The sequence below is a fragment of the Mustelus asterias genome, chromosome 3 (assembly GCF_964213995.1).
Source record: "Mustelus asterias chromosome 3, sMusAst1.hap1.1, whole genome shotgun sequence".
NCBI lineage: Eukaryota > Metazoa > Chordata > Chondrichthyes > Carcharhiniformes > Triakidae > Mustelus > Mustelus asterias.
Window position 1 is genome coordinate 33,446,163 of NC_135803.1, and position 12,809 is coordinate 33,458,971.

The window sequence follows — 12,809 nt, forward strand, 5'->3', positions numbered from 1 at the left end:
AAGGCTTGAATCGAAGTCGGGTCCCTGGCGTTGTGAAGCAGCAGTGCTAACCACTGTGCCACTGTGCCACCCAATTCAAAATCCCAGTACAATGCTGGCCCTGGGAGTCAGACCAAATCTGTGCTACGGTGAGAATGTTTATCTGTGTTCTTTTCAATTCTTTATTTATGAAAATCTACCGGTAAACCTAAATGGCAAATGAGATCATAGGTACTGACTTTACAGTTGCTTGTTTCCCAACTTGGGTTAATGTCTTTCCCGACTTGGGTCACTGTCTGTGTGGGGTTTGCACGTTCTCCCCGTGTCTGCGCGGGTTTCCTCCGGGTGCTCCAGTTTCTTCCCACACTCCAAAGATGTGAGGGTTGGGTGGATTGGCCATGCTAAATTGCCCCTTAGTGTCAGGGGAATAGCTAGGGTAAATGCATGGGCTTGTGGGGTTAGGGCCTGAGTGGGATTGTGGTCAGTGCAGACTCGATGGGCCAATTGGCCTCCTTCTGCACTGTATGACTCTATAATTTTATAAAGCTACTGTAGATATTAGCTCAGTGGTTACAGTACTGATATTCTTACCAAATGTATTTTGGTTCATGAGTTCTAACTGTTCATGTGCTAATTGGAATATTTTGTGACTGCAGAATGGGAAGCTGGAAGAAAAAGTCTCAATGTTGTTCCTTAAAAACACATTTGTGGGTCATTAGAACAGAATTGGAAGTTACCATGGAAACACTGGCAAACATTATTCAATAGCAAGAAAACAAGAAAATAAGGAAACAACTTGTCAGCCATCTGGAGATGGCTTTGGAAGTGGGAGATCTAAAAGTGCACCTTTAGAAAGATGCATATGTTGGGTCATCTACCTGACGCAATCGCACCTCCAAGCATTCTCACTGGAGGTGGGGTCAAGTTGGAACTGGCTAACTGCCCGGCAATGGCAGGAAGCCAATTAGTGGTAATTAAATGGCCACTTGGGGCAGATTGTGATGCCATCGGGATGGAGGACAGCACCAGATATGTGCGCATGCAGTGTGGATGCCATTTTGGATTCGCAAAGGCACTCTTAGCGCTAAGAGTACAGTCATTAAGCAACCAAACCTTGTGGTCAGAAGCTTCTGGAAATAATTTTGGTTGGTCATTAAACGTCTCATGTGCACAAATTGTTGAAAGTGGCAGGGCAGGGCGAAAAAGCATATACAGGGTCCTAGGCTTTATAGAGAAGAGGCACACATAACAAAAGCAAGAAAGTTATAGTGATCTTTATAAAACACTGATTTGTCCAGTGTGGGCGCTAGACTTTAAGAAGGATGTGAATTAAGACATTGGAGAAGGTGCAGAAAAGATTCATAATGGTTACAGGGATGAGAGACAACAGTACCATAGATAGACTTGCAATGCCAAGATTGTTCTCCTCAAAGCAGAGAAGATTGAGTGGAGATTTGACAGAGGGTTCAAAATCATGAGGGGCTGGACAGAATCTGGAATCGAGGTGTCCTTGAACACAGCGCCTCACAGCACCAGGGACCCAGGTTCAATCCTGGCCTTGGGTGACTGTGTAAAGTTTGCACATTCTCTCCGTGTCTGCGTGGGTTTCCTCCGGGTGCTCCAGTTTCCTCCCACAGTCCAAGGATGTGTAGGTTAGGTGAATTAGCCATGCTAAATGCACAGTGTTACGGGGATAGGGTGGACGGGAGGGCTGCGTGGGATGCTGTTTCAGAGAATTGATGTAGACATGATGGGCCGAATGGCCTCCTTCTGCACTGTAGGGATTCTATGGTTAGTCAATGAAAGTGGAGAAGCAGGTGCCGCTAGTAATTAGGAAAGGCAAGTGGTATGTCGGCTTTCAATAAAAGTAAAGATGTCTTACTGCAGTTAGACAGGGCCTTGGTGAGACCACACCTGGTGTACTGCGTTCAGTTTTGGTCTCCCTAACTAAGAAAAGATATACTTGCCATGGAGGGAGAGCAGTGGAAGTTCACTCGGCTGATACCAGGGTTAGCAGAACTGTCGGATTAGGAGAGAATTGTTCAACTGGGCCTTTATTCACTGGAGTTTAAAAGGATGAGAGCAGAGCTGATTTAAACTTATAAAATTTTAACAGGGCTGAACAGACTAGGTGCAGGGAGGATGTTTTACCTGGTTAGGGAATCTAGAACCGGGGACACAGTCTTAGGATACAGGGTAGACCATTTAGGACTGAGATGAGGGAAAATGTCTTCACGCAAAGGGTAGTGAACAGTGGAATTCTCTACCAGAGCAGTTATGGAGGCCAACTCACTGAATGTGTTCAAGAAAGAGATAGATCATTTTTAGATTTTAATGAAAGCGAGGGGTATGGGGAGAAAGCGGAATTATGGCTTTGAGACAGAGGATCAGTCATGATCATAATGAATGGTGGAGCAGGCTCGAAGGGCTGAATGGCCTACTCCTGCTCCTAGTTTCTATGTTTCGTTGAATTGATCCCATTGGCTGAAGAGTTGAGAAGCAGTGCATGTTGATTCAAAGTGATTGGCAAAAGGCTCAGGCACAACATGAGCAAAGGCCTCAACGCAGTCACTTGGTTGGCTAAAGCACCTACTCAATAAATGGGAGATTGTCAGTTTGAAGGTCAGCATTGCCACTTTGACAGCTATGTTCACTGCCAGGTGGCTGCAGTGTCCACCACCGAGGCACGATTGAGGCCTCTCATTACCGGCGGACAATGTAGGGACCAAAGTGTCTTATCAACACCTTTAATCACATTTTGTTTTCATGTTTTTAAGTTTCCTTTGAGATTCTGTTTTCGGCACGGTGGCACAGTGGTTAACACTGCTGCCTCCCAGCACCAGGGACCTAGATTCAATTCCGGCATTGGGTGACTCTCTGTGTGGAGTTTGCATGTTCTCCCCATGTCTGCGTAGGTTTCCTCCGGGTGGTGCGGTTTCCTCCCACACTCCAAAAGACCTGCAGGTTAGGTGGATTGGCCATGCTAAATTGTCCCTTAGTGTCCCAATATGCATAGGTTAGGGGAATTTGGAGGGTTAATATGTGGGTTACGGGGATAGGGCCTGGTAAGATGCTTTGTCAGAGAGTCGGTGCAGACTCGATGGGCTGAATGGCCTATTTTGCACTGTAGGGATTCTATGATTCTATGGTTCGCATCCCTTTATAGAGCTGCCTTTTAACTTATCCCTCATAGTGGGATGGAGGGATACAAAAGAATGGTCTGGTTCGGACCAGGGAGCGGTGCGGGCTTGGAGGGCCAAAGGGCCTGTTCCTGTGCTGTATTGTTCTTTGTTCTTTGTTCTCAATTTGTTAATTTGCTTTATCTGGTTAACCCAAAAGGAGTGCAGCATAAGGAAAAAGATTTTTACGCAGCCGGTGGTCAGGATCTGCGAAGCACTGCCTGAAAGTGTGGCGGAGGCAGATTCAATAGCGACCTTCAAAAGGGAATTGGACCTGAAGAGTAAAAAATTGCAAGGCTACGGGGAAAAGGTGCACAAGTGGGCAAGCTAAGTTGCTCTTGCAGGGAACCAGCATATACACGTCAGGCCGAATGGCTTCACTCAGTGCTGTAAACATTGGGATTCTATGATCGCATCACAGGTATGGATCCTCCTTGAAATATTGATTCAATAATATTGATTATTGAACGATATTGCATTCCAACCATTATCTTGTAATTGAGTTTGTGTCTATATATGCCCTGTTTGTGAACCAAATCCTGCACTCACCTGATGAAGGGGCAGCGTTCCCAAAGCTCATGCTACCAAATAAACCTGTTGGACTTTAACCTGGTGTTGTGAGACTTCTTACTGTGTTTACCTCAGTCCAACGTCGGCAACTCCACATCTTGAAATATTGACTGAACCGCTGTGCATCCCGACTGGTTTTTGCTGCAGATTTTCAACACCTGGAATATTATGTTTTTCACCTCATCTGTCAGGTTACTGGTAAACTGTAATGTGGCTAAAGACTTTCAATGCATCTGTTGGCATTCATGTTGAATCTGACATATGTTTAATGAGCTTGCCTTTACAATGCTCTAGGCTTGGTACCTGTGCTATTTTTAGGAAACCCTCATTACGTTGTGGAAAGGTGATTAATGGGTCGATGAATCTGTTCCTTTGCAAATGGAGGTGTCTTTCGGATGCAATCAGTGGTGGTTGAAACAGGAACAGGCAGATGTTCCAGCGCAGGTCATTTCTGCTCCCATCAATTAATATCCAATAACAATCAACTCCAATTTTTAAAACAAATTTGTATTCGTAAGCAACAGGTCATCAGTTTGAGTGAACACTTTGCAATCATACACGTAGTATACATTTTGCAGTAGCAGTCTGTAGAGAATGGAGGCATGTGCGGGCGGCCCCTGGGGTGACACAAGTTGAGTGTTTTTCTACCCACAGATGCTGCCTGACCTGCTGAGCATTTCCAGCTTTTGTTTTGCTCTATATAATGAGGGTGAAACACCAGCTAGCTCAGTATTCGCTCTCACCTTCTCCGCGATGTCCTGTAATTACGGTGCTCAGGTACAATAGCATGCTGATGTTAGGGGTTTTAAAATCAAATCTAAATAAAAAAGACATGATTTTGGCATGCATCCCCTCACAGTTTATATAATAAACAAACAAAGGAGAGACACGTTACCCGTTTTAACTATAGAAGTGCAGGATTCATTTTTAAACAAATGAGTATATAGTCACAAAGCTCCAAGCTGAATCTATTATAAAGTGTGTTAATAAAAATAGCAAAATTAGAAATATATAGAGTTTGCATGTTCCTTTATGTGAGGCTGGGAATGCAGTAATCTTTCTATTCGCCACTAATGTGACCAAGACTAGTTCATACATTGCAATGTTGTGTTTTGTGAGTCAAATTATTGCTATTATTGATTTACACAAGGTGACACTGGATGTTCTTACCTCATATGCATCGGGACAGGGAAGAAAGCGAGTGTTATAGTCAGGCAGTGCGGGACACGGGATTGTATCAGCTACAGCTGCGTTACACACAGGGAACGTGGGACACGGGTTTGTATTGGCAGGGGGTTGGTGGATGAAAAGAGAGCGCATGGGGGAACCTATCATGGATTTGGGAGGGAGGGGAAAGGGTGAGAGCTGAGGTGTGGGAGATGGGTCCGACATTTGAGAACCCTGTCAACCACAGTAGGGACGGGGGGATGCCTCAGTTCAGGAAAAAGGAAAATATGTCAGAAGCACTGTTTTGGAAGGCAGCATCATCGGAACAGATGCGACAAGGCAAAGAAACTGGGAGAATGAGATGAAGTCTTTTCGTAAGCAAAGTCTACTGTCTACTTGACGGAATTAATTTGGAATGAAACTCATTAACTCATATTATTTGCAGATATATATTTCACATTCCACAAATATAACATGGAAACTATTAGTTCTATGGATTCTATGATTCTATGCATGTTTTTTGATTTGATTTATTATTGTCACATGTATTGGGGTACAATGAAAAGTATTGTTTCTTGTGCACTATACAGACAAAACACATAGTACAGAGGGGAGAAAGAAAAAAGAAGGTGCAGATTATAGTGTTACAGTTGTAGATAGGGTGTAGAGAAAGATCAGCTTAAGACATGGTAGGTCCATTCAAAAGTCCGATGGCAGCATGGAAGAAGCTGTTCTTGAGTTGATTGGTACGTGATCTCAGATTTTTGTATCTTTTTCCCAACGGAAGAAGGTGGAAGAGGGAATGTCCGGGGTGCATGAGGTCCTTGATTATGCTTGCTGTTTTTCCGAGGCAGCAGGAAGTGTAGGCAGAATCAATGGATGGGACGCAAACAGCGTGATGCACTGGGCTGCGTTCACAACTCTTTGTAGTTTCTTGTGGTCTTGGTCAGAGCAGGAGCCATAACAAGCAGTGATACATCTGGAAAGGATACTTTCTATGGCGCATCTGTAAAAATTGGTGAGAGTCATTACGGACATGTGGAATTTCTTTTGTGTTTATTATGTGAAAATTCTATTTTGGAAGGTGATTTCAAAGTATAAAACAGTTAATTATTTACTTACAATGTATAATTCACAAGACCACTGTAAAAACAAAATCCTCCATATATTAATATAGATCCACTAAATCTGCAATGGCACAACACTGAATATCATATTAAAAAGTAGGAACTAACAATATAATCTATCACATGATAAAACAGCAATTAGAGTCTTTTTATGAATATTTCTGTGGATAACTGACCTTCTGTTCAATGGCTGATATGAGTTGAGTTGATAATTATGTTTCAACTGCAAAATGTCTGCCAATTATTTTTGCTAATTCCACTCAGGTAAAGTATCACTTTTGCTAAACTGTTACAGTCAGCGATTCAAATGTGAGTTATCTAAGCCAAGCTGCTGCTGCATATTGCTGCCCAGATTAATCCTGCTTCACATAACAGCATGCTTACAGTCGCACCAATCACTTCACTTGTGGAATGCAGGAGATTCAACTACACTCGAGGAATACTAAGCCAATAAAGAAAACTATCTTAATTTTAAAAGTAAATGAAGTACTTGTGGAGGCATTGTCATGGTGAATGTAGCACGGAACAGTCAACTGCCCAGCTTTGTTTAAATTCAAATCGGGCATGCCGACCTATTGGTCAAGACATTTGCCTTGGAAATGAACCAGGGAATATTGAAAGCCTCTGTTTAGTTGAAAAAAGTGGAAGGTATGCACATGTTCCTTCTGTCTGCAATGGACAAGAATCTGGGTGTGAATATATGTGGCTTCTAGCATGCATAGGTGAGCCACACTTGTGAGCCTGACTGACAATCTTAAATTAGTTTCAGTGTAACTCGGAGCACAATCAGGATTGTTTAGCAGGTGCTGCCCAATCATGGAATCATATCATCGTTCACCATATATCACGCAAACTCATGAATAGGCCTAAGGCCACCACTTTTAGTCCTGAAAAGTGCCCAGTAGCTAGCCATTGCACACTGCTACTTGTTTCACAGAGACATGCCTCACTCCTGCCTCGCCGGACTGCACTCTACAACTAAAGGGCTTCTCAATCCATCGAATGGACCATGCAGCGGCTTCAGGCAAGGCTAGGGGAGGTGGGGTCTGCTTCCTAATCAACACCTCGTGGTGCCTAGATGTAACAACACTGGCAAGTTTTTGCTCCCCAGACCTAGAATACTTGATGCTAAAATGCTGCCCCTACTACCTTCCATGGAAGTTCACCTCTGTTATCCTGATGGCAGTTTACATCCCACCCCATGCAGACTTTATATACACCACTATGAATAGCTTTCGTAGATTGGTACAGGTTAATATACTTTTTCGAGTCACAAAGGTTGACATTAGCATATTAATTCCTCAAGTTGGATACAAGATGGTTCTTCGAGTCTCGTTATACAGACTGCATTGTTCAGTACAACTTTGTTAATCAGTTCTTGGACCGTTTACCCGATTATAATGTCAAAGCGTTGTATTTGCACTGATGTGTTAATCATTTACCCCCCCCCCCTCCACTAGATTATCGTGTATTACAGAAGACTATACCCTCCTTTAACTATATGGAGCCTGGCTGTCTTAATGCCGGTTCTCCCATTGTCGTGATAATTCAGCACAATCTCCTGCACATCAGAGGTTGATATCATGCGTTAATCATTATCTGTTGGCACAGCAGGCCTCTAGCTGTCTGCATTAACCCTTTCCTTCCCTCTGGTGAGGTTTGACTCTCTGGGCTTGCTCTATGAAGCCCTGAATGTATTATACTGAAATTAAATAAAATATGAATGGATATATAAATTAAAATATAAAAGACACGATCCTTGATATTACACTATAACAATCCCCCCTGATGGCTCTTGGTCATTCCCAAGAAAGCCACTAACAGACACCTATTGGTGTCCGTGTACCCTTTTGAATTCTAAATTATATCTTGTGGATATCATTGCCTGTCCTCATGGAAGCTCTCCTGCCTTGGTCATTGTTGAAGACACGGTACCGGATCCTTCAGGTGGCCAGCCCTCCAGATCATGGAAAGTGTCCTAAACCACCCTGCTATGAGTAACAGCCACTAGCTTCTTCCCTTCCTGAATGCTAAGGGCTGCTAGTAGGGTATGTTGAGGGACAGACTGAGTTTTACCCATTTCCGTTGTAGACAGCAGATAACCGTGGTCCACAGCAGCATTATGTCCGTACCGACAGTCATTCCTATTCTAATTATCTCCCACCCATCTGTTAATCGGTTGCCTGCTGACCCTGGAACGAATATATCCCACCAATGTTGTGTCCCAGATACACCCACCCGGGTGTATCTGGTCTGGATAGCTAAGTCCACCTGGATCCTTCCCTTGCTTATCTGATCTGTTGATTGCCTGACATACTCCTGAGTGAGCTCTGTTGCTTGGTGCATGGCCTGTCGGATTATTCTGCCCGGTGTTTTATCAATGTACAGTGAGTCATCCCACCAGGCTCCAAATAGGTAACGTTCGTCCGGGGAGGTGAAACTCCCCCACTGTTAAAGAGTTTGTTACTTGCAGACAGAAGCTGTGACTGCTGCCACACAGGAAGTCCCCCTTGATTATCTCCGTATCTGGTGTGATGAAACACCACTGCATCGGGCCGGCCTGTATGGCTTTGAAAGCTTCTTCTAACGGCATCGACTATTACCTTGCTGTTATTTGACAAGAGTTCAAGGGTCCGACGGGCGCACACTATGTAATGTGCTGACTCCGAACAGCACTCCGCAGTGCTCATGTATGCCAGGTCACTTTGGTGGGCTATATACCCCCTGGGTTCAGTCCGGTAGACCCAGCCCTCCTGCACAGTTCCCAGTGACTCAAACCGATAGCTGTCCCTAAAGGTTCCTTTGGTTGGGTTCTCCTGTGGGACTGCCATAATAAATTTTATCCCTTCTTCTACTGGCCCGTCACCTTGTCTTGTGACCACCAGTTCATGCCTGTCCCTGTGTACGTTAAGGAGGTTTACTTCGTATAGGGAGGTGAATAGGTGCCGCGGGCCGGCGTACTATCAATCAAATCTCTAGCAAGAGTATCACAGGCTCTCCCCTTTGCTTGTGTTGGGTGGTGTTAATTATACCCGCAGATACTTTGTCCAAGGCCTGCAGGATCCCCTCTCCTTGTAGGTCTATGGCAGTCAGTGCATACTCAGTCCCGTATGCCCCTTATTGTAGTCCTTTTCCGACTTCCGTGCCTATCCAGGAGGCATAACTGTTTGTCTTAGCTAGCTGCACTGAATTCATGAACGAGTTTGCGCTGCCAAATAAACCTCCAATGTCTCCTAAAGTACTCCTTTTACTACGCCTGCGTACCTAGATTCCGGGGTTATCCTATAATTATAGTCGTCTATGGCCTCCTGTAGTCTAATTTTTGCCCATTTAATGGCATTGGGGTGATCATGGATGTAAAACTTCCAACAACCCAGAGACGTTATATGTTATTTCTAAGGATATCATTGTGACATCGTGTAGTAGGGTTTTAGGTTTCCCCTATCCTAACTGGTCCGTCCGAGAGGAGGTCAACCAATTGAGAGCATTGGGTAGGCTTTTGACATCCACAAGTACTCAGGTTATAATATCTAATCTCCCTACACCCGAGTCTATCTGGTACATGGGTACGGTATTCCTGACAGCACTGACCTTCAAGGCTGGGTTCCCATACAAAGGGAGAGAGATTGGCCCATCCCGCCATTAAATTTAATTATGGACATCTCCGTCCTGGTCCCGTAATGTTACATGTATAAGACCACATACCCACATGTGTGCATCATATATCCCCTTAATAACCAAGTGTCCCTCTGAGTCCATTTCTGTTTTTAGTCCCATTTCAGAAGGTGTGGGGAACCAGTGTCCCCTTCGCAGTTTGTGCAGGAAGCGCCATCCTGTAGAGTGTCTCACAGCGTCCAATCCCCAGGCCGTGTCAGCCCATCCGCAGCGCGGGTCTTTGATCCTAATCGGCATTCTGGGTTTCTCGAGGGGCACATAGACAGTGCGTTTTAGCATAGTTTTTCCCCATATTGGCGTGATCACTTGCGTCCGGTGGCTAGCAGGGGTCACTCGGTCCAAAATCCAGGTGTCTGGTTTCTTAATCCTGTCCCCCCCCATGGGAAGCTGGACGTATTGTCCCGGACGCAGGCAGGTGTCCCCCTCCACGTGAACCATCACTGCCTCCCAAGTCCCCGTACAGCTCACCAACGAAAGTATGAATCTGGAGAAAAAGGGTAACATTATCCCCATCAGTCGGGGGAAGGCTGGGTCTCTTTAGACTATTTATGCAGTTTTAATTACATATCGTGTTTCCAGCTCGGCGAACCTTTCATCTCTATTAAGGCGCATGTATCCCCTGAAACAATCACCTCGTGGGGTCCTACCCATCGGGGCTGCAAACCTGCTCGTTCAGGAAGAACTTTGACCATTACCTTATCCCCCGCCTTGGGGTTCTGGGTTTGGATACTTTCCTTCTCTCTTTCCCAGTCCCTGATTCTCTGTGTATCTACCACCTCCCCTTTTAAACTGTGCAGCTGTATAGCCAGGTGCCGGACAAATTGAACACCCTCTCATTTGCATTACAGACCTTTGTGCTCCCAGTCACTACATCCTAGGGAAGTGCCATGGCCCTCCCGGTCATTAGTTCAAAGGGCGTCAGTCCCGTCCCTCTAGCTGGGGTTGCTCGCATTTTCATGAGTATAGCGGGCAAGACTATTACCCAACCCTGCCCTGTCTCCACTAAGGCCTTTGTCAGACTGTTTTTAAAGAGTCTTGTTTGTCCTTTCTATCATCTCTGGACTCTGCTGGTGGTATGGGACATGGAATCGCTGCTTGATTCCCAGTGGAGCACAAACCTGCTTCATTACTCTCCCTGTAAAATGGGTGCCTTGGTCTGAGCCTAATTGAAGTGGGACTCCCCATTGCGGGATTACTTCCTCTGCTCGTGTCCTAGTCACTGTTCTGGCTGAGCAGTCCCTGCAGGGAATGCTTCCACTCACTGGGTGAATTTATCTATCAGCACCAGGTAATACTTCTTGTTCTGTGACTGTGGGAGCAGTCCAGAAAAGTCTGTCTATAGTTGTATCCATAGCCCCTGTGGTTGGAGTCGATGCCCCAACCTTCTCTCATCCTGCCCTCTCTCAATACCACTCTCTTTGAGAATTGAGGAGCTGAATTTACCTTCATCATTAGCGGAACAACAGAGGCACAAGTGCTGTGTGAAGGAAAAATAAATGTCATGTAATAAAAAATCTAATTCCCCCATCACTGGATGCACCAGAGGAATGTAAATATATTCAAACAGTCGGCATAAAGTTCAATCAAAGACTTTAGGGTATAATTTATCTAGGACATTCATCTTGTAACAAACAAAATGTATCACAGGTGAGAAAGAAGAGAGCAAATGTTCCTCTGCTGCGCACATTGCCGCCACATTGAAGCTTTCTATCCCATTAAATTGATTAAATCTCACAAGGTTGGTCTACATGTTATTTTGGTAAATTAGCACAGCAGGAAAAATATACCATGGCTATGTGGGGTCTATCTGCCCTAATGCCAGACAAACAAGAATACATGACAAAGCTTAAGACTGCATAAGCTGATTCTTGGCTTCCTAGAAGTTAAAGAAACTTCATGTGATACTAGGATGTGAGAGTCAAACTATTAATTAAGGGCATAGTGTAGTTTTTTTGAAATCTCAAACATTTGATTTTAACATGACAATTTCACAATGCTTTCGACAACTTTAAACTTCACAAGCTATAAAAAAGGCAAAGCTGGGCTATTCTAAAACAATGCTTTTGTAGGTGTTGTTTTATATAAAGAAAGTGTGGTTCAAAATCATTAAGCTGAATTTGGCCAATTCGCCTCCTCACTTTCCAGCATTTTTAAACTGTACATTAAGCCTTATAGAACAATTGGAAAATATCAGGCAGTCTTGCGTCTCAACTGAAAAATATGGCACAAAATTCTGCTGGTGCTTCTGAATGAGAATTTCTAAAAATCAATGGGAGTCTTTTGCAGCTTCCGGCAAATAATCAGAATGCAGTGCTCTCTCCAAGCAAATGGGGCTCATCTTAGTCCAGTTTGATTCCTGTCTTGGTTCTGTTGGTGATTACTGTCCCTACAAATGGTCTGTGCTGTCTTTTCCTCTCCTCCTCCTGCGCGTGCCTTACAACTGTAACTCTCGCTTCGTGTTGCTCTTTTGCCCCTTGATTTTTTTTAAATAGCTATCGTGACTACTACCCCTTTCCCATGCTTGTCTTTAGTTTGCCCCCTCCACCAGGACTTCTCCTTGGCTACAGATGCACCCGAATTAAATATTTTTCCCCTCATTTTCTTCATCAATTTTATATTATGATCAACAATAGTTTGTATTCACCAAAGAGGAGGACTTGGTAGATGATGAGTCTGGGAAAGGATGTGTAGATAGTTTGAGTCATGTTGAGATCAAAAAGGAGGAGGTATTGGGGTTCTTGAGGTAGACAAGTCCCCAGGGCCTGATGGGATATACTCCAGAATACTGAGAGAGGCAAGGGAGGAAATTGCTGGGGCCTTGAGAGAAATCTTTGTATCCTCACTGGCTACAGAGGAGGTCCCAGAGGATTGGAGAATAGCCAATGTTGTTCCTTTGTTTAAGAAGGGTAGCAAGAATAATCCAGGTAACTACAGGCCGGTGAGACTTACATCAGTGGTAGGGAAGTTATTGGAGAGGATTCTTCGAGACAGGATTTATTCCCACTTGGAAATAAGTGCACGTATTAGTGAGAGGCAACATGGTTTTGTGAAGGGGAGGTCGTGTCTCACGAACTTGATCGAGTTTTTCGAGGAAGTGACAAAGATGATTGAT